This window comes from Manis pentadactyla, chromosome 18 (genome assembly GCF_030020395.1).
Source record: "Manis pentadactyla isolate mManPen7 chromosome 18, mManPen7.hap1, whole genome shotgun sequence".
In the NCBI taxonomy this organism is placed as follows: Eukaryota; Metazoa; Chordata; class Mammalia; order Pholidota; family Manidae; genus Manis; species Manis pentadactyla.
Genome location: NC_080036.1, coordinates 24,456,528 through 24,481,173, shown reverse-complemented (window position 1 = coordinate 24,481,173; position 24,646 = coordinate 24,456,528). Strand labels below are relative to the sequence as shown.

Here is a 24,646-nt window from a genome sequence, read left to right as displayed (position 1 = left end):
TCAACAAAGAGGAGCTATTCTTGAAGTCCGGGTTCACATGGCAAAATGGTAGGGTACACACAATACTGAAGGGTCTGGGTGCAAAGGAACAATTAAGGTCGCCTTGATCATTCTCTGGCCACCACAGTATTAGTCTGTGCCAATTTGGAAATATTCCACAGCACATTATAGTTCCTGTAAATGACTCCAAACGGTCATGGAAGAGACAAGTATTCCAAGACACCAAAGAATCCAACACAGGCAGCCGTGGATTCACTTTACAAGGGATGCATCTTGAAGAGAAGAGATCCAAGCCCCAGCAGCTAAACTGACATTCTGAGGTTATCGCACACCCAAAACAGTGAGATTTCAAAGCTTTTTTGAAAAAAGAGAAAAAAATTACTAGACACCTAGACTCTCCTTTTGTTTCCCACTTTTTTAAACTCCCCATGATTAGATAGCTGAACCTGTCTGTGCCCACCCCCAACCCACCAGGGCAGATTGTCTTCAAACTTTCACGCTTCACTACTGTCCCTTCCCCACATTATCGCAGTAACTGAGAAGTCTGCACTTGGAAGTGGGTAGGAGGCGCGTAGATGGAAAAAGAGAAACTTGGAACAAACTTGGACAGAATGTGGTGCTGTTATTAAGTGTCTAACACTTACATTAAGTATTAGATTAAGTTAGTTATCAAGAATCTAACACTAATAATTTATTCTTATAACACTTATTAATTAGTTAATATGTGTTATTAAATAGCACTTATTTATAGGTAACACTTATTAATAAGTGTTGGAATAAAATTATTCTTTACAGTTACTCCAAGGAGCTGGTTCTCTACATTTCCAGGAACCTTAATGATTAGTTTCTACAGCATCAATCACATTGAGTGGTTTCATTATTGAAACAGCCAGAGCATTTTCCGTGGTCATGCTGCTGATGATTTTAAAGCACAGAAAGAGAAGGACATGCGCAGAGACTAAGATGGAAAAGCACTACTGTAGGAGAAACAGCCAGTTACCAGCTATGCTAGCCTTCACAGGCTTTCTGGCTAAGAAGAGTTACAGGAACTTGAGGTCCGCCAGTACCTGCCACAGGGTGTGCTCAGCTCATTATCTAACACTCACAGATGGAGGCAGGGAGCATTAGACTAGGAAATGGACCAAAAACTGAGGCTCAGAAAAGTTAAGTCATTTACCCACAATCACGTAGCCAGGCAACATTCATGCACCAGTGTCAGTAAGGCTTGGAGCAAGCATCCTACTCCAATTTGGCTTATTTGATTTGAGATCTGCTTAAGACTCTACCTGAAAAACCTGATTTTCTGAGAGGCGAGACCATGCTCTCTGGTCCACCTATCTCCAGATGGCTCAGACAGTGAACTAATTCAGCCAGCCCCAAATCTTCTTGCAAAACACCCACAATAAAATAACTCAATAATAAAGAGACAAATAGCCCAATTTATAAATGGGGAAAGTGTCTAAATAGACATTTTCGCCAAGGAAGACATGCAAATAGCCAATAATCACACGAAAAGATGTTCAAGTCATTAGCCATGAGGGAAATGCAAATTGAAACCACAGTGAGGTACCACTTCACCTTCACCAGGAGGACTGTCCTCAAAAAGTCAGATACTAACAAGTGCTGGGGAGGATGTGGGGGAATCAGGGCACCACTTGGGGGAATGTACAATGGCGCAGCTGCTTTGGAAAAGAGTTTGGAAGTTCCTCCAATGGTTAAACACAGAGTTACCTCAGGATCCAGCAATCCACTTCTAGGATTGTACCCACGAGGAATGAAAACACACGTCCACACAAAAACCTGTACATGAACATTCATAGCAGCATTATTCATAATAGCCAAAATGTGGAAACAGCCCAAATGTCCATCAACCAATAAATAAATAAATAAAATGCAATGTATCCATATGATGGAATGTTATACATTCAGCAATAGGAAGGAAGGTCTGATATATTCCATGACATGGGTGGACCTTGAAAAGACTGTGCCAGGTGAGAGAACTCAATCCCAAAGGACCATGTAGTGTGTGATTCCATTTATGTGACATGTGCAAGCAGGCTACTCTAGAGACAGAGTGCAAATCTGTGGTTGCCAGAGGTCAGGGGAAGGGGAGATGGGGGCTCAGGGTGCAGAGTTCCTTTATGGGGTGATGGAAATGATCTATAATTGTGGTGACGGTGCCACAAGCCTGGGCTATACGAAAAGCCATGAATTGTACATTTAAATGGGGGGACTCTATGGTATGTGAATTATATCTCAATAAATCTGTTTAAAAAATACATACTGAAAATATTTTGGTAAGCTTTGCCTGAGGAAAGAATCTACCACCATACAGCTGTATTTCTAAGTGTTCATTTTTTGTTTTGTTTTCATTCCAAAGTATCAATTATAGTCAAAATCATACATTACTTTTAAGAGTTGAGTATGATCTTGTGAAAGCCTTGGGTTTCATTCCCAACTCTGCCGTGGCCACACCATGCAACACAAGGGTCCCACCACTCTCCTCTCTGGTCCTGGGTCTCCTCGACCCCAGGTGGGAACAACGGCACCTCCGTTGCCGGGTTACCAGCATCACCGCACAGTGTGGCTCAAGCTGCACCCTCACCACGGACTCTGGGCAAGAGGAGAGTGGGGCCCACGGAGCCACAACCTGCGCACAGTGGGCAGCTACCATCATTCTCACAAAGACACCCTGCAGGCTCGCGCCAGCCCCAAACATTATAAAGACTGGAAATGCTATTTCTGGTGCTAGGGAGGGTGGGGAGTCCCTGGTCCCTGGTCAGCTGATGGTGAAGGATGCCTTTAGCTGCAAATAACAGAAAATACCATGGTAGATACAAGGTCTCCTCAACTCACAAGCTTCAAGTCCTGAGGCGGACTGGGAGGTCCGTTCGGGGACCCTGGTCACCTCTGCCCTTCTCTGGGCTGGCTCTTTCCTCAGAGGGGACGCAAGATGGCACAGCACCTGTGGGCCTGACATCTGTGCACCCCAGGAAGAAAAAGGGCCACTTCTGAAAGGCCTCAGAAGAGTCGGAAGCTTCTTTCACAGAAACAGCTAACAAGAGCCTCCTCGTGGGCTGCGCTGGGCCAGGACACGCCCTGCTGACCAGGCCTGCTGGTCACTGACCCAGTCACCACGACAAGGGATGCGTCGTGCTGACCGGCATAGACCACCCACCCACCCCGGAGCTCGGGGCATTCCAGGCCACGGCTTCGGTCAAACAATAGCAGGGGACGGAATGTGCGTTAGGAGGACAATAGTATTAACTGCAAAGGGCAACTGGATGACCCCAGCACAACGGACTGATTCACACGCCTCTTAAGGCCCATTTCCAGTGGAGCAAAAGGGTAGAACGAGTCACCTTCCCCTCCTGGGCCATTTTCTCCATTGTTTTCCTTAGACAACCACCACGCAGATAACCACAATAATTACTTCGGCCAAAAGTTATTGCGTAGCTCTTATTCCAAGAACAATGTGAAGCCATCAGAGGAAGGGAAGACAGGGCCCATGCTGCGAAGTCAGACAGGAATGAGTCACAGCTCCATCAGATACTTGCCATCCTGAGCCTCAGTTTCCATGCCTATAAAATGGGATTAAAAAATACCTACCTCACAGGGTTAGAAGAACTACGTTTGAAAATAGAATCGTACCCTGTACACCAAAATAAGATTAGCGGGCCTCTCCCATTCGCCTCCTTAAAAACTGAGGGCTGAGATGTTTCGGGTGGAAGTGTGTTGATGTCTGCAACCTCCTGAGAAATGCGTCCGAAAAATAAAACGGTTGGATGGGTGGAGGGAGGTGGACAGATAGATGGACAGATATGCAGCAAAACAAGTAGGGTAAAAGGTCAGTGGAAGGATCTAGGTGATGGGTATATGTGTGTTCACTGTAAAATCGTTGGAACTCTTAGGTATCTGAAATTTTCCATAATAAAATGTTAAGGAACATAAGGAGAGATACCTTGTATATTTTAATAAACTCGAGAGAATGTTTCCCCTTTCCCTATCCAGTTCATATGCCCTCCTTTCTGGTTTGATTGAATGAGCAAGTCTCCCTGAAGTCCTGCCTAGTGATCTGGCGCAAAGTACGGGACACTTAAGCCACCTGGGCTGACCCGGGGCCGCTGTGTGGTGACCTGCACAGGGCAGGCGGCTTTGCCATCCAGCCCCCGGCGAGGGCTGAGCCTTGGCCGCCAGAGGGCGCGCCCGCGGCGTCCTGAGCTCAAAGGGCCCGGCGGACCCGGCAGCAGGGAGCCGGGGTCCCCGCCGGGGAACAGAGCCCCGGGACGCGCAGCCTCTGCAGCGACCTGCAGGAAACAGCTCTTCAAACAGGCCAGTCGGGGAGTCCGCCCTGCTGTCTGGCCGGCAGAGATCCCGGCGACGGAGGGAGGGAGGAAGGTCATGCATTGAGCACGTGTCAGACACGGCTAAGTGCTTTCACATCACGTACAGCGCGTTTTAGTTATGAATCGGACTGAAAATGGAACAGGAGTTGAAGTGCAGAGGAGATACATTTCATTCCCAGAAGAGCTGCCCGATCAGGGGCTCCCTGGTTCTCCCGGGGCAGTGACGTCCCTCTCGGCCCTGCCCCAGAGCCCAAGGGGCTGAGAGGGGCGGCGTCCCCGGGGCTGGCGCAGCACCTCGTGGCGGCTTCCTGTAACCGCCCTCAGCATCTTCAAGGAGCCTCCCCCAGCTTCTTCGCGAGGGGCTAGAGAAGTCTGTTAACCGCGAACCTTTCCCCAGCTCAAAGCGTCCACCTCTGCCACTGACCCGAGTATTTTCTGAGACTGTCTGGAACCCCAGCCACCAGAAATTCAGGCATAAATAATCAATCACATGTTGCTTTAAAATCATTATCATTCAAAGCCACTCTCAACAAACCAGCAGTTTCCTCAGTTTTTCCTTTTTGTGGCGCCACAGCCTGAAAGGCTCAAATGTTGTCTGTCCAAGCCGCCACCACCGGACCCCTCCCTCCACCCGACAGGCCTGCGGCCCCAGCCCCAGAGGCTTCTGGGAGCTCCCTAAATGTTAGCCCAGGAAGGAAGCAGGATTTTACTGGAAAAGTCATTTCCAGACTTTCAACATGTCAGATAGGGAGAAGAGGGAATCTGAACCCCATGGGAATGTGGTTAGAAAGGGTGGTATGGCCCAGATTTTGATTAGTGTTTCTTTGGTGTTTAAGTATTCTTATTCACAAGTACTGCATGTCAGCCCTAAGAAATAAGAGAAACATGAGGACAATTAAATTCACCCATGAGCCCATCCTGGGGTAAACTCCTGACATTTTGGTGTGAGCTCCACTGAGCTTTTCATTTCCATGCATCTTTTGAGACACATGCCATTTTCCCTTAATTATATTGGACACACCATCTGTAATTTACTATTATCATTTAATAATAAAGTGCTTTTTGATGGTTAAAGGATAACTTTTTTAAACAGGTAAAACCATGAATCTCCTATAGACATAAAATGAAAACATGTTCATAAAGATTTTAACATGTTATTGCAGAGGTTACAACAGGTCCAAAAGAAAAATAAAAAATGCAGAGGCATTTATAGATCAGGAATACTGAAATGGGTTTGCAAATGGACCTGGGACCTCTTTCACTGGGGAGAGAAGAACCCAGAGAACACCCCCTGAATAGGTTGTTTGCATGACCCAAGTGTTGGCAAAATGCAAGTTCCTATGGCCAGGATCCTCACCTGACCCTAAACTACTTGATGATGTAACTGGTCTGCTGCTAGGCTACTGCCCCCACACCCTAGGCGATAAGCTATTATTGACTGAGTCACTATATAAAGAGCTCTCTCTGCCCAGTGCTCTGGGTGGGGGATTATGGACCTACAGACTGCTGCGTGCAGACGTGCTTGACCTAACACCAGGAGAATAAAGCCAAGTATAAACCCGCTTATCCCCAAGAACATTCTGTTGTCATTTCTCAGTCTCACTGAATCTGGAGCGAACTTGCCTGGGCTGAAACCCTCAGCCAAGACGAGGAGTTATTTGCATTGTCTTACTTCTCTATTACTTATGGAGTTATAAAATAGCTCAAAAGCCATGAAAGGTAGTGTCTTGCCAATAGGTTTCAGCCCCTGGCAAATCCACTATGGATTCAATGAGACCAAGGAATGACAATGAAACATTCTTGGGGTGAAAGCATTTATACCCAACTTTATTCCCACAGTGGCAAGTCAATCACTATATTCCCGGCCACTCAGAGCAAGTCTGCACCCAGCAAGCCAGTCTCTGCCTCTGGGCCCCTCTGCCCACACAGCCATCTCAGTCTCTGTCGTCCGCACTGCCACCACTCCAGCCTCTGTTCTCCTGCAGCCGTGCAGCCCAGAGCACTGGGCAGAGCTCTTTATGTTTTGTCAATAGCAATGAATTGTCCACACGTGCATAGTGAGCTAGCTGACCAGGGCCAGGTGAGAATCTTGGCCATAAAAACCTTCACTTTTTCCACACTCCACCCTTCTAGGATTCTCACCTCTCAATCTATGTGCCCTCAGTCCTCTGCAATGGTCCCTGCTGGAGGAACATTGTAACCAAATTCCATAGTAACATAATACAATATACAAATAACAAATGACGATCATAATAACCCTCAAGCCCGAGGAGATGCATTGCCACCAAGGGGTCATCCTGGCTGTATTCAAACCAGTTCTACTCATAGGAGTTAACCAAGGACCACGAGTGGGCCTTCCGGTACCCACCTTCTCCAGCCCCTGCAGCAGGAAGTCGTGCAGACACACAGGCCGATCTTGTTGCTTTGTCTCTGGCTTCTGCATCGTCCTCAGTGGCCGGAACCACCACTCCGGTCTCAGTTGTTGCTGCAGCTCCAGTGAGATTCTATTTGACTCCAATCAATTTCTCTGTCTGTTCCTGCCTTTATCAAATCAACCCACCTCTGGGCCCTCATGACCTTCGCAGGGCCCTTTGAGTTCTTCCTTCAAGTTGCAGACCGTATTTCCTTGTGGGCTTTCATTGCTTGAGCCTGAGGATAAGGGCAGAGCACGAGTGCTCCCTGACCTGGGGAGGGGGCTGCACCTCTGCTGGAGGAACCTGCCGTTGACAAGTCTTTATATCATTTCAGGCTTTCCACCAACTTTCAACTTGGTGGGGTTTCGAGCGAGGAGGGGCCAATGCCTCCGACACGGGCAGGGCCTCCACCCCCACCTGTTCGTCAGACCTCCGCTCCCCCATTTCTGGGGCTGACGGCTGCACTGCATCCTTCCCCTGCCCCGTGGCACCTGGCAGCCTGCATGCTCCTTCCTCCCGGGCCACCACGACATCCTTTACCATGTCCACAGCACCTTGTGGTGCACAACGGCACCTCACAGCTCACGTTCTCAGGCTGCCTCTTCTCATGCTTCCTGCAGGAGGACGTCTTTCTTCCTTACGGCTTTTCTCAATATTGTGAGGAAAAAAATCCCCACCATTCCCGCCGCCTCACAGACACTCTGTTTCTCTAAGGAATTCCCTGTTTTGCTGAGGGCCACCTTTACTGCCTCAGGTGTGGCCTCCACCCCTTCCCAGTCTCACAGTGGGGCCCAGTCCTCCAGGAGGCAGGCCACGTCAGAGCACATGTCCACGAATGTCTCCCCATCCACAGGGGCAGCCTGCTGAAACCCTCCTCCCATGAGAGCAGGAGGGTTTCCTTGGTCAGTAACGAATCCTGCCACCAGCTGTAACCAACTGGCACCAAATGGTTGCAGCCCCTGGCAAGGCCACTGCAGATTCAATGAGACCAAGGAATGACAATGGAATGTTCTTGGGGGAAAAGCATTTATACCCAACTTTATTCCCGTGGTGGCAGGTCAAGCACTAGAATCCATTCCACCCAAAGCGAGTCTGCACGCAGCAAGCCTGGCTCTGCCTCTGGGCCTCTCCGCACCCCACAGCCATCTGTTTCTGTCCTCGGCGCTGCCACCATGCCAGTCTCTGCTCTCGCGCCTCCATGCCGCTCAGAGCACAGGGCGGAGCTCCTTATATAGAGTCAGTAACAACATATTGCCCACACATGTAGTGAGCAAGGCGCCCAGGGCCAGGTGAGAATCCTGGCCATAGGAAGCTTCACTTTACCCACAGGTGGAGACCCTCAGTCAGCTGACCCAGGGGATGGCTCTACACAATGCCTAGTTTTCAACCAAAGCACAACTTTTCCCTACGCAATGTAAATAAAGATATTTCTATGCTCTCTTTTTAGCAGTCACATATTTTCAGTATGTCAATATTTCTATATTTTATTTAGCAAACTGTAACTGGATTTGTAATTGTTTCTAACTCCTCATTAGCATAAACAACTCAGGGATAATTTCTTTACTCTGAACATCTTGAACATTATCTGATGAATTCCTTCAGATAAATCCTAGTAATTAAAGTCCTGAGTGGAAGGATGTGCACATTTTCAACGTCTGATACATGTTGACAAATGGCCTCTATGAGCTTTTTTCTGACCCACTGGAATTCTACCTCCAATCCAAACTCTCTCAAGTCTGGTCGAAGACTCAGAGCTCTTACGCTCCTTTCCATAAGTGATTCCTCACACTGAAATTTCTTTCTGCTTCTCTATAAAATTATACACTAGGAGGGCAACGTCCGCAGAGTGTGAGGTCAATGGAGAATTCAAATGTGCAGATAATTCAACTTAAGCAATCTTTTCTACAGTTACATTTTATAGGCTCCTGCTGATGACACGCTGCCATCCTGTCTGCACACACAGCTATTTCCTGACCTGGCACTTCTCCAACGCAGAGAAAAGGTTCCACGGAGCATCATGTTCTGAGACCCAACCTTTCCCGTCTGTAATTCCTCCCAATTAGGAGTAATTTCCCAGGACTTCTTAACAGAGTGATCTAGGGCACCTCATTCAATCCTACCAGGCCTTTTACCAAATTAGCCCGACGACACCACCAGACAAGGTCACTGGGGTAATTTGTCAATGTTGGGCTTTATTTGAGCCCTGTTCTCCCCAGAAACAGAGATGGTGAAGAAATTCCTCCCAGTTACAGTCTAACCCCTAATTACCTGTGATGAGGCCAGACCCAGTCTCTCCAAGCTTCTTGGTCTGATCAATGATTGGCAGAACTATTTGCCCTCTGAAACTAACTACACACAGAGCATTTCCCATTCGGGTGATTAACTGAGACTCCCCTGATTACAAAAACAATTCTGACTGTAAAATCGCCCCATCTATCGTAACTCGTCTGTTCCTCCCTAGAAAAGGCTAAGGCAAAACTACCTTGCCTGACGAGACACTAAGAATCGTCAGATCTGGGGTCTCCCTACTGCAACAGCCTGAACAAATCAACTTACTTACACGTTCAGTTTTGGGTTTTGTGGGGTTTTTTGGCCTTGACACATGTCTCCTAAATCAGAGCACTGCATGCTCTCCCTCCCAGAGGCTAACCAGCTGGGGGTAGTTCCTAGCAGCTCCCCAGTGAAAAAGTTGGGGTGCATCAGACCCCAGGATCCTGCTCCAGGCCCAGCGTCCTCCTCTCCGCCCACTTTATTCCATTCCATTTGCTCCTTCCCAAGCGATGACTGTGGTTCCCACAAGCCTCACCACCCTTGGGGGGATGGTGAGATGTGTGGGCTGTCTATCCGAGGAGGTGGGAGGGGAGGGGCGCAAGGGGAGGGAATCCCCCCGGAGAATGTGGGTCTCTTGGCTTTGGCCAAGAATGCACTTGAGGGCCGTAAGCAGGCTGGAGAAGCCCCCGACTCACATGCGACTGGAAGCCACTTGGCCACCCACATCTGAGGCTCGCCTTAAGGGAGATCTGATCCAGGAAACTGGCTGAAAAGCAAAGAGGATCCCGGGGCAGGACGCAGGAAGAAAATAGGGCACAGAGGCGGAGGGGTACCACTCAGTCATTTATTCAGCAAACTTTAATGGGATTAACAGAACAGTTTCTAGGATATTTATGGAACGAATGAATGATCTGACCCTATGGGGTTCTCCTCCTTTCATGGCCTCTGAGCTATTTTATAACTCTGCAAGTTACAGAGAACTCAGGCAATGCAAATGACTCTTAATGGACATGCACACAACCTGTTCATTGGTGGGAGGCGGCGGGGTGGGGGGTGTTGCGGGTGGGGGGCGCGATTCATTGGGTTCTTCTCTCCCCAGTGGAAGAAGCCATGGTGTCCATTTGCAAATCCATTTCAGTATTTCTGATCTATAAATGTCTCTGCCTTTTTGACGTCTCCTCGGGACCTGTTGCAACCTCTGAAGGTTCCCTCATCAATAACATGTTAAATAAAATATTTATGAACATGTGTTCATTTTGTACCTGTAGGAGATTCATTTTACCTGTTTAAAAATATATACATCATTTAACATCAAAAAGCACTTGTGATTATTATTAAATGACAAAAGTGAGTTACAAATGGTGTGTCCAATATAATATTGAAGGGAAAATGGCATGTGTCTCAACAGATGCACGGAAATGAAAAGCTCAGTAGAACTCACACCAAAATGTCAGGAGTTTACCCCAGGATGGGCTCATGGGTGAATTTAATTGTCCTCATGTTTATCTTATTTCTTAGGGCTGACATGCAGTACTTGTGAATAAAAATATTTAAACACCAAAGAAACACTAATCAAAATCTGGGCCATACCACCCTTTCTAACCACATTCCCATGGGGTTCAGATTCCCCCTTCTCCCCATCTGACAGGTCAAAAGGCTGGAAATGACTTTTCCAGTAAAATCCTGCTTCCTTCCTGGGCTAACATTTAGGGAGCTCCCAGAAGCCTCTGTGGCTGGGGCCCCAGGCTGGGCTGTGGCCCCGAGACTCAGGCTGGCCTGTCGGGTGGAGGGAGGGGTCGTGTGGTGGAGGCTTAGAAGGACAATACCTGAGACTTCCAGGCTGCGGCTCCACAAAAAGGAAAAATTGAGGAAACTGCTTCTAGATTGCGACTGACCCCAGGTAAGTGAAACCACAGGTTCAGGGAGGCTGACATTCTTGCTTAGGGAGATACATGGCTCAGAGCCCCTGTCATTTGGGCATAAATGGAAATGTGGCGACTCACGTGGCAGTCACAGACAGATGGACAGATGAGGCCCAGTGACTTGAGTTCCACACTTTACTGAATCTCTTGCTTTCTGGAGCTGGGGGGCATTCAGGGCTCAGAACCCACATGATGAGACAGCCCAAAGGAACCCCAGGCCGTGAAGATTCAGGGGCTGGGTTATCATGCACTTAACCCATGGGAGGTTTCCACTGATGAAAGCAGAGCCTGAGAAACAGAATATAAACCTGCATGTCTGAGACCTTGCAATGCTGGGATGTGTCCAGAGAAGATTGTCCAGACTTTGGTTTCAGTCACACTTGGTTGAAATTCCTAGCTGTGTGACCTTGGACAAGTTACTTAATGTCTCTGAGTCTCAGCTGTTTGATCTGTAAGCTGGGACTAGTCTCTTCCTCAGGGCAAACAGGGGAGAAGTCTATCCAACTACCCCCCTTTGACCCCCAATACCCCCACACCTTCTCCAGGGAATGACATTCAGGTATACAGTCTTCACAGCAAGACCTCCAGGAGGACCCCAGAGCAGAGTCAGTGTAGTGACCTCAGTGCCTTGATGTCTCCTCCCGAAAACTCGCCAGTAGGATGCTGCAGCAGTGGGGCGTGGCTGCCCCTGAGGCCCTTCTTCCAGCCTGCGCTCACTGTGCTGGTGCCTGGCAGCCCCCTGCATGCCCCGCCACCAGCAGCTGTTTTCCTGTGCAGCCAGGGGGGGAAAGCCCTGCAAATTTGCAAGCAGCATGCAGAGGACCACCTTGGGCATTAGCAGGCCCAGCTCCACCAGCTCCCGGGGGGGTGCCCGAGGCCCCGCGTTCCCTGGGCAGCACTCGGGAGCCAGCTGGAGGCTCAGCACGTTCCCACATCCCCAGGTATCCCAGCCTCTGCTCCTGCCCACCCCCTCTGTGGACACCCCTCCCTCCTTCCTGTTCCACCTCCCGCTCCCTCTGGCTTCATCCCACCGCCAGGGCTTATTTTCTCTGAAAGACTTGGGCTCCAGTCCTTGGCCAGGAAGCCTGCCCTGGTGTAGGAAGAGCTCTGGACAGTGAAGGCGTTGAGGCGCACTCTCCGGAGCATTTGCACAGCGACTCTGAGTGCACACAGGACACTTTCCTGGAAGGGCACCTCTCTTCCAGGGGTCACGAATCCTGGAAGCCAGGCGTGCTTTTCCATTTCCAAAAAAAGGGAAGAGGGGCCGCATCCAGTTCAGCATGGACTCACTGGGCGTGTCCTCCGGGCTGGGCACTGAGCACACAGCATGTCTTAGCTTGCTGGGGAAGCCGAGCCGAAATCCCACAGCCTGGGTGGTTCAAATGACAGAGAGTTATTTCCCACAGTTCTGGTGCGGGGAGTCTGAGGCCAAGTGGCCGGAGAGCTGGTTTCTTCAGGGCCTCCCTCCTTGGCCCACAGACAGCCACCCTCTTGCTGCCTCTTCGCACGGTCCCCTCTGTGGACAATCGCCGCTGGTGTCCCTTCCTGTTCTTATAGGACACCAGTAATATTGGATTAGGATCCACCCTAATGGCCTCATTGAGACCTAATCACCTCTTTAAAGACCTAATATGGTTACATTCTGAGGGCCTGGAGGTTAGAGCTTCAACATATAAATGGGGGAGTCCAATTTAGCCCATAACATCGCATAAGCAAGATACAATCCTGCTCCCGCCCTGGAGCTCAAAGAGCTTGAATGGCCCCTATAATATAAGGCAGCTTTTCCACTGACTTGCAGGCTGCCTGATGTGTAGAAAAGGGAACGTTACTGGCGTCTCTAGTTGCAAAAGCAAGGGCAGTCCCCACACCTCACCCAGGACTTCCAGGCAGTTCCCAAACCCTGTGTATGTGCAGGGTCTGCCGTGAGGGCTTGAGAAGTGGTAACACTACTGTTAATGAAGAACAGCATGGACAGGAGGTATACAAAAAACACGGTGCATTAACTTGTAACAAACCCACGAGGTCAGAACTCCGTCCCGTTTTACAGATGAGGAGAGGAGCCCAGAGAAGGAAGTCACGTCCCCCCTGCTGCAGACCAGAGCCCAGGACTTGTGCTTCGCTGCCTCACATCGCCCCTCCGAAGCCAGGAAATGCAGGGCAAATATTCCCAATGACAGCGCCGGCGTATCTGATGACGCCCATGATGGCGATGATGATGCAGAAACTTAATCCCACAGCTTCCTGCAGGGAATGGCTGTGTCTCTACACGGTTTTCCATTTCCATGTTCCCTGTGCTATTTTAAGTGCTTTTTGTTGTAAGACATCGCTAATGTTTTTGGAAGGAAATGACCTGTTAATTAGGAAGGGATAATCCTTTGCTAGGAAGACCCTCTTTATTCTCACAAGAGAATGAGACTGAGACGAGCGGGCGGACACAATGAGCGTTTGCTAAATACATAACCTTGGCACTCAGTCAATGTTAGAAGACACTGTGGGGCTTTTCAAACTGTCAGTCCTGCCTGTGAATCTGTCCCACCATGTGCTATATGATTCATCAGAAAAACTATGAATTTTCTGAGCTTTGGTTTCCTTATCTATAAAGCAGGGAATCCCACATTAATTAAAAGGTGCCCCCATTAAATGAAACCTGGAACATAATAGGAATTCAGTATGCAGGAGCCCCGTCTGTTGTTCTGGGTGGCACTGTGTGGTCTGGGGTCGCTCCACCCAGGGAGCTTCCGAAGTGGTTTCTCGACTGCCTTGTCTCACGAGTCGGAGGCCGAGGACTGTGGCTCATAGTCGAATTCCCCCACCTGTGGGCACTGTGCTGGGGACAGGAACAGATCCTTCTGAAAGCACAGCTAGGCTTCATTTGCATTTCTTGCAGAGAGCAGATGCTCATTTCCATCAGAACCCTTCCCATACGGCCTGGCCCGGTGGCAATTTCCATCAAGGGCTGGTCTTGAATTTTACAATTAAAGGTCTTTCTTGGCTACTCCCAGAACACGAACTAAGTTTCCACTTGGCCCCAGAGGTTCCTTCTTTTGTCTCAGACATGGGGGAAGCCAGTCCTCTCTGGCCCAAAGTCCCTGCCAACTCTCCCTGGAGTTCTTTCTCGGGGGAAGGACTGGGGTCTGAGCACTGAACCCTAAGCTCCGGCTCACTTCCGCATGTGGCGACGCCACCTAGGGAAGCCCACATCTGCAGGTGAACACAAGCCTTGCCCCGCCCATTCCCCAGCGGCCCCTGGCGCCTGCCTTCCTCCTAAGCATGGTTCCCGGGACTGCATCCCAGCCCGCTGGGCTCCCCCTAGTGCGAGCTGAGCCTTGGTGGTTCTGAAGTCGAGCCTTGCTTTTCCAGCAGTGGCCGTATGAGGGCGCCCTTTCACCTCCTTGCCTGTGCCCTGCCGTTCCCGCGGGGCAATGCCTTCTGCTAATTCTCGTGCGCCCAGGCTGGCCCCTGCTTCAGGGACCCACTCAGCCTGCCCTCCCAGAGAGCATTCTGGGTCTCCCCGGACCTCTGTCTCACATCACATTGTCCCCCAGGTCCCACTCCCTCAGGACCCCCAGCGGGCTCTGAATCCGCTCACTGGCTGTGTGACCTCAGTACATGGCTCATGCGTCTGAACCCCAGGCTCCACACTGGCTTCCCTGATGATTCCATGAGATAACCGATAGAAAAGTCCCTTTCCCCTTTCTGGGGTGGCCGGAAAACTCCAGGACGGCATGAGGCTCTCCAGGCCCCAGTGACTGCCCCTGCCCCCAGCCCTGCAGATTACAGTGAACCGAGATTCCCCGGGAAGACGGGGTTCAAGGGAGGATCACTTCCTGCTGCCAGGGCTCAGTGGCTTTCCACGAGCAGACCTAACAAGGCCCAGGTACATCTCGGCGGCCCATTTAGAGAGTGTGGCCGCTGGGTGGAGACTTTGCACAAAGAACAGATAGATCTGGTGGATCTTCGCATTCAGGAATTGCTCAACACATGATTTCACAGGGTTAAACCGACAGCCCTGACAGGAACCAGCCTCTCACGCCCTGTGCTCTGAAAAGCTGTAAAGACAGTGAATGGGATTCTTCGCTATGGGGGGTATCTGAGGGGCCCTGGCCGAGAAGACCAACCATTGAGTCTTCCGTGGCCTGGCCACGGAGCCCGCAGCAGAGAAGCATGACTCTTTATTTTAGAGTTCTCTTAAAACTACCTATCAGTCAGCCACTTCCAAGCTTTTACAGCCATCAGGAAAGTTGACTGGGCTGATTCGCACGCTTTGGGGGACTGACGTCAGAGGCACAGTGGGCAGATAAGAACATTGGTGGGATGCTACATTCTGGCACTTGCTGCAAAACTTTGCGTACAGCACATGGATGGGGGTCTAGGAGTGATCTAAGAAGGCTGCTGGCAAGAGCCCCGGAGGCATTCGGGGTTTGGGAAACAAGCTTGCCAGGCGTAGCTGCCACTGTTGGTTGCCCACTCGGCAAGCATTTCTCGCCCACCCTCCTCTCCTCTTCTGATTCAGAACAGGCATCTGCCCTCCTTCCCGTGTCCGGTGCTTCAAGGGGACTTCACCTCAGCCTCAGCCCCAGGGGTGCCTCCTCGTAGGTCTGAGTCAGTCGTGGGTTCCCAAACCCCTTGTCGGTGATGGGTGTAGATATGGGGACATGGCGTATTTCTGGCCAATAAGACAAGAGGGAAAGTCTGCTGTGGGGGGGCTCCTGGGAGGGTTTTTCTTCCCCTTAAAGGGAGACCAAATGGAAAGATGGCCCCTTCCTGCCCTGGGACCTTGTTTTGCCTGAACATGATGTCTGGACCTGCTCCAAGCACCTTGTGACCAAACAGGGACTCTAGCCTGGGAGCCAAGAGACCCTCAGAGAAGCAGAGCTGGAGTCTGGTGTCCCTGTGGGCTTGTCCTGCCTATGCCCACCCGTACTAGGGCATACAGAAAAGGATCTTATTACTTTACTTAGAGTGGCAGCTATTAGTAACAGTGGGGTTCTATATTATTTTATACATATTGAAAGTTCCTTTAGTTGCATGTAACAGTCTCCCAATGTGAACTAGCTTTCAACACAAATGAGGGCTTATTGTAAGGATATGGGCCTGGCTCCAACAACCAAAGCTAGGAGGGTGGTTCGGTCAATGAGAACACACTGGAATCCAGGTTCTTGTGCCATCAGGCCACCGCTCTGTACTGTGTTGAAGAGTGTCCCCAAGAGTTTGTGTCAACCGGGAACCTCAGAATGTGACCTTAATTGCAAATAGGGTCTTTGCGGATGTAATTAAGTTAAATTAGGATGAGGTGAGACTGCATTAGGATGGACCTTGGTCCAGTGGCTGGTGTCCTTATGAGAAGACATACAGAGACAGACATAGAGGAGACAGATGTGAAAACACACAGGGGAGAATGCAGTGTGACATCAGAGGTAGAAATATTGGAGTGACGTGTCCACTAGCCAACAAATGGCAAAGATTACCTACAGAAGCTAGAGGAGAGGCAAGGGAGAACCCTTCCCTGGAGACTCCGGGGAGTACGGCCCTGCCAACATCTTGATTTCAGACTTCTAACATTCAGAACTATGAGACTATATTCCTATTGTTTTAAGCCACCATTGTGGTAATTTGTTGTGGCAGCCCTTGGAGACAAATATGCCTTCTACTCCTCTTGGTTATGTCTGCTTCTCTTTTCCCTCTGACTACAGACCAACCCCTCTACTCCTTAATCCAAATAGCTGCCAAGAGCTTGCAGATTTGACACTTGTCAATCAAGCTTCAAGAAAGAGAAGCAGTACTCTCTGCCTCCCAGATCAAGTTCTCTGGGAAAGAACTCTAATTGGCCCGGCTCAACTTGGGAAATAAATCTGGACCTGTGGCCACAGCGAAAGTGACCCTGCACCAGAGAGCAGTTCCCAAGGTAGCCACGTGGAGGGAAAAGGGTGATAAAAGGGGAATTCCTAGAGTAGCAAGTGTCCACTGCAGGTTTCCCATGCATCTATGGATTTCCCCAAATTACACTAAAATCTTCAAACTCAAGAATCTCAACTCCTCCATGAACTGCCTGTGTTCATGATAAAGCAGCCTCTGCTTCTTCATCTGTAAAATGGGAATAATAATGGCATCTATGCTATAGGGTTGTTGTAAGGTAGAAAAATATAATACCTAGTAAACAGCATAGCACTAGGTCGATGGTAAACACCAATACAAGTTTCCCCCACTTACTGAAAATTCAAGTTACAATGTTTCACTTTTACAAAAGACCGATATTAGTACCTGTTTTCGCAGACAGAAAGAAATTTGAAGAAAATTTTTGCATTTAAAAAAAAAGGCAAAATGCAAAAATGGTGTTCAGTGTTCGTTTGGCAGTGAGCCTTATAGAGGCAGTGAACACCCTGAGCAGCAATACAGGCCCCGCTGACCTCCTTTCCTGGGAGCCGCACTCAGCATCTCAGCCCCCATAGCTCTGAACTGTGTCTGGGAGCATCTGTGCTTTCTCTCAGTTTATTTTGTGTCCTAAGGTATCACAAAAGCCTGAGAGGTTAATTTTTTGGTCCGGAAACACTCAAAAAGTTTTCCATGTAAACTAATGGCCGTTGCTTCTTCACTTCACGCCATTTCAGCTCATGGAAGTTTCATAGGAGTGCTCCACTTTTAGTTATCAGCAAACCTGTCTAGGAGAGAAATAGAAAAGACATTTCAGCTGTGCTGTTAGAATGGATCAAGGGTTTGCAATCTGCAGGTCATGGCTGCTTAGAGGAATTTACTTATATTTCATGCAAAATTGTATGCTTATGGGTATTTCCCTGAGGGGAAGTCACAAGCTTTCATCAGATTCTCAGATTCTCTTCTCCAGGAAATGTTAAGAGCCACTATAGGTTCTGTTTCTCAAAAAGAAAGCCTTTCACCTCACACCCATTAGGACAGCTGTTATCAAAAAAGACAACAACAGAAATAAGCTAGTGTTATTCAGGATGTGAGGAGATTGGAATCCTTGTGGGGGGCACACAGAATGGTACAGCGATTACAGAAACAGTAGGACAGTGCCTCAAAAATTAAAAGTAGAATTACCATGTGATCTAGCAATGCCACTTCTGAATACACACCCCAAAGAATTGAGAGCAGGGTCTCAAAGAGGTATCTGCACCATGCTTATGGCGGCACTATTCACAATAGCCAAAACATGGAAGCGACATGAGTGTCTATCGGAGGACGAGTGGATGAACAAACCCTAGTGTATGCAGACAACGGGATGCTGTTCTGTTAGCGTGCTCGTGCTGCCATAACAAAATGCCATACAATAGGTGGCTTAAACCGCACTGATTTATCTCCCCACAGTTCTGGAGGCTAAAAGTCCAAGTCCAAGTTTCTGGCCGGGTCGGTTTCTAGTGAGAGCGCTTCTCCTGGCTTGTAGGCCACCTTCTCGTTCTGTCCTAACGTAACCTTTCTTCAGTGCTCGCACACACATGGGTGGGGGCTGGGGGACAGAGGTCTCTGGTGTCCCTTCTTACAAGGACACTAATCATATCAGATCAGGGTCCCACCCTTATGATCTCATTTAGGCTTAATGACTTCCTTTCTCCAAATACAGCCACACACAGGGTTAGGGCCCAACATATGAATTTTGAGGGGACATAAGCATTCAGTCAGTAACACTCATTTAGCCCTAAAAATGAAAGAAATCCTGCCACCTGATAAAACATAGATGAATCTCAAGACATTATGCTAAGTGGAAAAAGCCATTCACAGAAAGACAAATACCATATGAGTCCACTGATAGGAGGTAACTGGTAGGTAAATTCATGCACACAGAAAGTGGAATGGTGGTCACCCGGAGCTGGGGAGACGGGGCATGGGGAGCTGTTTAATGGGGACAGAGTTTCACTTTTGCAAGATAAAAAGCATTTTGGAGATTGGTAGCACACCAACGAGAAGGCACTTAACACTACTGAACTGAACGCTTGAAAATGGCTAAAATGGCAAACGTTACATTATGTAAATGTACATTTACTACAATTGAAAGTAATAGATAAATAAGGCCCCACGAAGAGCATTTTTAACTTCTGCCCCAGCCAGAGTCCCGAGGAGTGGTGAAGCGCCCACCCTCTGAGATGAGAGAGGCCCAGTTCACGTCTCAGTTTCCCATACACCTGATGATGGGCAAGGTGGCTGCTTAATCTGCAAAACCTTTTCTTAAACCAAAACATACATTTTATCATTCAAGAGACTAAATCTTACTGAACACCAGGTTCCCTCAAGACTTCCTTGGGCCTCTATCCACGAATGTCCAGGGGTCAGGCCGTGTCACAGCCCCTGGTGGGTTCTCCAATCTGCACTAGGGTTGGTCATGCCCGCTGACCCGGGAATATTCGGGCATTTGCTCTTTCTCTGCTCTGCTTACATGTTCCAGACAGCATTTCAGGAGGCAGCGCCTCTGGCTTCAGAAATGAAGAGCAATATACCCTCATTGCCATGAAAGCTTGCTGTGTTTGTTCTCCAGAATGCTGGCACTGATACCTAACAGCCCCTGCCTGGTTGCTGGGTACCCCCAGCCCAGATCAGCCATAGAAGCAGCGATGTCCTCTCTTCGCTATCAGTTCCACATCAGGGGAGAGTTGCCATTCACCCCATGGGAGGTTTGACACAGAAAGGACTGAGCAACCATTTAATCTTCCCCCTTGCTTTTAAAAATGGGGAAACAGAGGCCCAAAGAGGGTTAAGAGCCTCCTTTAATAGAAACAGAAGGTAGGGATGGGGATCAAACCCAGGCCTTTGGGGACCAAGTCCAGACATATTTCCACTACAACAGCCTGCCTCACGAAAATATGTAAGTGCCTCATGAATTCCCAAACCATTTTTGCTCAGGAACCTGGCCAATTTTCTCTGTATTGCTTCAGTTTTAATGTATGCACTGTCAAAGCGAGCATATATAAAAACGTACATTGTTAGCTATGATAATTAAATCCTGGACTCATCCCTACATCCCACTAGAACAGCATGCATCACACCATTTTATAACTGTCTCATTGTGGGCCCACCTTCCCTTCCTCCTCCACCAAGCTGCAAACTCCCTGACCCCCAGGACCTAGCACAGCACCTGAGGTGAGTCTGATTCTGGATGGATGGCAGCTAGTCCCCTGACTGTGTAAGTCAGATACAGCCCATCGAGGATGACAAATAGTCATTGCACATCTTAGGGAAAGCAAGGCAGCTGAGAAAATAAATGGCATATGCAAGGGCCCCGGTAAATTGTCAGAAGCGTAGCAGGGTTCTGCAGATGCCTTACAGTTTTATGGTTCGGGGACGGGAGGTTGTTTGTCTCATTGCTTTATAGTAAAATTAAGGCCTCACATATATGTCAGGAAGCAGGACAGCTGAATCAAATATTTTGTCATGTCCCAAATTTTAAGCATATAATCTGTTCTATTTTCAGAATTAACTCAGTTGTTCATGAATCCTTTCTGTATTGAGAACCTGAGTGGCCCTGCCAAAGACACACCATCTGGCCTCCAAGAGCAACTTCAAAATAAGCCAAATGCCTCACTTAGAGTTCTCAAAACCATGAAGAAGAGATTAATACGCAGCGCAGAGAAGCCCTTAATTAGAAAGCCCTTACCTTTCCTGACCATGTCCTTTACTCTCTGCCACTGAATTTCTTTTACGCATTCTGGGCGCACTTCTGGATCAAAATGGTGGAATAACACCTCAAACGTATCCCCTCTCCAACCTCTAACCCATAAAATGGTACTGAATCAGTGAGAAGGTTGAAACCCTCAAGAGAAAAGGGATTCACAGGTAAGTCACAGACAAGAGAGATGCCAGCAAAGTTCTGCAAAATGGTTCACCTGCAGAGACACCACAGGTGACAGAAGTCCCCCCCGGGAGTAACGTAGATGGGACTACCCACTGAAAGGCTCTCAGCCTGTCATACAGACATGCAGAGAGGCTTGGGATTTAGAAATGCTTGGAGGAGGTGAGATGTAAGGCTGAGATGGAAAAGTATAGAAGATGGACATATGAACACGTGGCGTCACAGCCACTATCTCCTGGCGGCCCTAGCTCATGCACACGTGCAGAAACACAGACACCTGGAAGCAATACATATTCCCTCCAGGCAAATAATCAGACAACATCTCCTTAAAGCAATGGAATGTTCCAGGGAAAAGAACTCTGTGTGCTGGCATTTAGGGGCCCAGGATAATGCACAGCAGTCCTCCTGATCACCCCAAGGCAGAGCCTTCCGGCTGAGAATTCCCCAGGAAGGGGAATTTAGCAACACAGAGAAAAATTACGTATGCGTTGGTTCTCTGACCAGCAAGTCCACTTCCATGAGCCTATCCAAACCGCATATTGGCAAAAATATGAAAAAGATACTTGTGCAAAGCTGCTCACTGCAGCTGTATTTGTCACAGCAAAAGAGGGGACCCAAATGTCCCCAGGAGGCACAAGGTGGAGAAACACTGGCACAGCAAAACACAGGAGGCCTCTGGGACTATATCAAGACAGGAGGAAGCCGCCTACACACTCGGGAGTTTATCCCCACGACACGTTAACAGAGCGGGCAAGCCGGAAGCAGAGCAATGCTCTGGGTATGTTACTTCTGCGTAAGAAGGGAGGAAATGTGAAGGTAAAAACATACATGTCTACATTTTCAATAATGGAAGGATAAAACAAAATGAAGTTTTTTTAATGCTTAACTGAACACCTCAGAGGCACAGACTGGCAGATTCAACAGGAAGGCAAGACCTGACAATATGTTCTTCACCAGAAACACATTGTAAACACAAAAATAAAGACAGGTTGAAAGTAAATGGATGGGGAAATACACACCTACAAATGCTGCGCCTAAGAAAGCTGCTGCGACTCTGTAAGAGCAGCAGACAATGTGAACTTGAAGAGACAGGATGTTACGAGAGGTCAGGAAGGGCATCTCAGTACAATAAAGGGTCACCACATCGAGAAAGCAGCAATCCTAACTGCAGGCGCCTCATACCTTAGCTCCCAGCTGCATGAAACAGAACTTGACAGAATTTTCACAACAGTCCCCTGCAACTTTTGGAGGTAAATCTCCTATTTCTCATATTTCAGAGTGTGCTTGGAGTTGACAGCTGGCTGCCCTGAAGTATAATTTTTTAAGTTTCCCTTACCATCGACAATAACCAGCGACCTCTGCCATCCTCATACTTATCATGGTCCTGAGCACCAGGGGAGAATCACAGCTCGGGCATGAAGGTGCTGTCGAGGCGTGTGCGATGGTGGGCAGGGCCCATGAAGACATGCTGTCAGCTCCCACAGCTAGAAGCTGACATCTGAAGTGGAGAATCCGTGGGGTACCTAGGAGGGTCTGATGCACAGCAGCTACAAAATTTATACCAAACAGTACACCTGAATGCGAAATAGCAAACGTTTTTCCCCTCGAGTCAGAAAGAAAACGCGGTTGCTCAGGAGCGCCATTTCTATCAACAGTGTACCTGGGATCCGAGGAGCAGAAGGAAATTTGGGAAAGGAAGAAGCACAGCCATCATTATTCACAGAGAGCACGATTGTGTATTTAGAAAATTCTGAAGTATCTGTAGATTAACTATTAGAATAAATAGATGAACTTATCAGGGACCCCGGAGGAAAAAAGTCAGCTTAAAAATCAATTTTATTTCCATAGACGAGCAACAAACTTCCAGAAAATGACAATTTTAAATAAATGCCACTCATGAAGGCATCAGAAACCACTGCCTGGCTCTGGATCCCATGGATGTACAACAAGCAGCTCAAGGATTATAATTTAAAAGCAAAACAAAACAAAAATACTCAAGGCGCTGGGGCTGTAGTTTTCCATTCCTACTCCATTGTGTTCATGTTGTGAATTTCCCTCCAACCAGGTCCAGATCTGGTCTCAAGGGGTGTCCCTCCCTGACAGGTGTGATTGGAAGCGTGACAATTGAAGGAGAGATGACAGTAGAAATGATGCTGCAAGGTGGCTTCCAAAGGCCTCCGGGGGAAAAGTTAAAAGGGCTCCGTGAGTGGGATTTGATGCACAGCCGGCACATGCAGACTGGAATCTGGAAGAAGAGTTAAAAACAGTACAGACTTAATGATACTGGCTCTCCCTTCTGTCAACTTGGGCTGGGTGGAAGTGGGATCTGCTCCCAGCTTTGTCTCAAGAGGGAGAAGAGCTCTTCTCACCTGCAGGAGAAGAAAACTGTGTGTACATCTTTTGAGGAGTTTGGGAGAAGTTCCCTTGGGGCTTCTTGATTGGAAACTTCTTGTTGGAAGCTACTTGAGCGCCGCCAGTCACTCCCCGACTCACAGCCCTGGCCCTTTGCCTCTCACCCTCAACAGCAAAATGTTTGTCTGCTTGCCTAATGTAAGTCATCCAAATCTGATGTTATAACCCCGGTCCCACATTCTTTGTCACGTTCGGCAGGGACAATCGTTAGGACTCCAGGAGCTTGCATTGGCGTGGTAGAGCTCCAGGGCATTTTATGCACTTGAATTTAGGTGACTTAAGGATGACAAGCTTTTAAAGGGCCTACTACTGATAAAGTGTTAGAAACCAGGAGAAATGCATGGACTCTAAAATAGAAAAAGGCTACTCAGAGCTCGACGTGCATACCTGTGTAAAGTCTATACTATGTAAGCCTAGGCAGCTCGATAATAGCAACTCTGCTGATCTCTTCCCTGGTTTTATATGAATGACAATCAGTGTGGCTCCTGGATACATTTTAATGTGCTTTTCAGGAAGGTGCAGTCGCTAAAGTTCAGACTGCCATGGCCTTCTGAAATCTTAAGTGGCCCTCCAGAATTCTCCAAAGCGGCCTGCAGGTTAGGATACCGTTTGCAAGCTTCACAGAGTAATTTAATCTTAATTAAATGAAAGCATAGAAATTACAACCACTTTGAAGAAGCAAGAAGTATCTGCACAAATGCCAGCAGGTTTTTGTTTAGGTCCTTGAAGGACCCGTGCTGCCACCGTGTTATCCTCTCCGCTTTCAGTATCAGAGAATGAGTGAGTCACCATTCGCCAGAGCCACTGCCATCCCCGACTCCTACTCCTGTGTCCTCTGCGAACCCAGTCCCATTCTCAATCTGCCACCAGGACTTAGACAAAAGTCAAGGAAGAGGAAATTTTCTCTATCACTTCTTGTGCCCCACAGAAACTTGATTTTTCTAAGGCTCACAGATGTTATTATGCCAAGGGTATCAGCAACTGATTAAGGAAGGTTTTGGAACCAGGACTAGAGGGGCAAATCTGGGGACTAGTGGGTCTCCTCGGTGTCCTCACCTTCCATTGCCATCTCCTGTGGAAACCCTTCTCTTTCCCCCTTAAAATGCTCTCAGCATGTTAGCAGTCAGTTTCCTCCACGATGGAGAAAAAAGGGTGTTTCTTCCTTCCTCCCTGTCTTTTGAGTTTGAAAGTACCTTTCAGCAGAAGCAGGATATTGTTTCAATGCTGTAACTTCAGGGGGAAAATCTTGGGGCAACATATCTTTGAAACTGAAATCGGTCAAAGGGAGAAATAAAGTGGGAGAAACCTGTTTATAGCTTACAAGCAGTCGTCCACCCCTGCTCACCTGTGTCTCTCACAACCCGGCTGCAGAAGAAGGGACCCCACCCAACCTCTCTGGTCCAGATAAGCCCTCTCTCACTCTTGTAATCACCTGTTGATATGGAGATGGACTACTTCTCTCCACCCCTTGGAAACATCTACTGA

At 48.5% G+C, this 24,646-nt stretch overlaps 1 long non-coding RNA gene and 1 other non-coding gene across 2 annotated transcripts; both read right to left on the bottom strand.

Annotated features, from left to right (window-relative positions):
• Nucleotides 1–19,758: 19,758 nt before the first annotated feature.
• Nucleotides 19,759–19,863, bottom strand: LOC118935614 (U6 spliceosomal RNA). The gene has a single exon (XR_005033926.1). It is a non-coding gene; the product is annotated as a U6 spliceosomal RNA (small nuclear RNA).
• Nucleotides 19,864–22,567: 2,704 nt separating this feature from the next.
• Nucleotides 22,568–24,422, bottom strand: LOC130681483 (uncharacterized). Its single transcript, XR_008994663.1, has 2 exons — nucleotides 24,218–24,422; nucleotides 22,568–23,118 (listed from the first exon to the last, which is right to left on the bottom strand). It is a non-coding gene; the product is annotated as an uncharacterized LOC130681483 (long non-coding RNA).
• Between the last annotated feature and the right edge of the window lie 224 nt (nucleotides 24,423–24,646).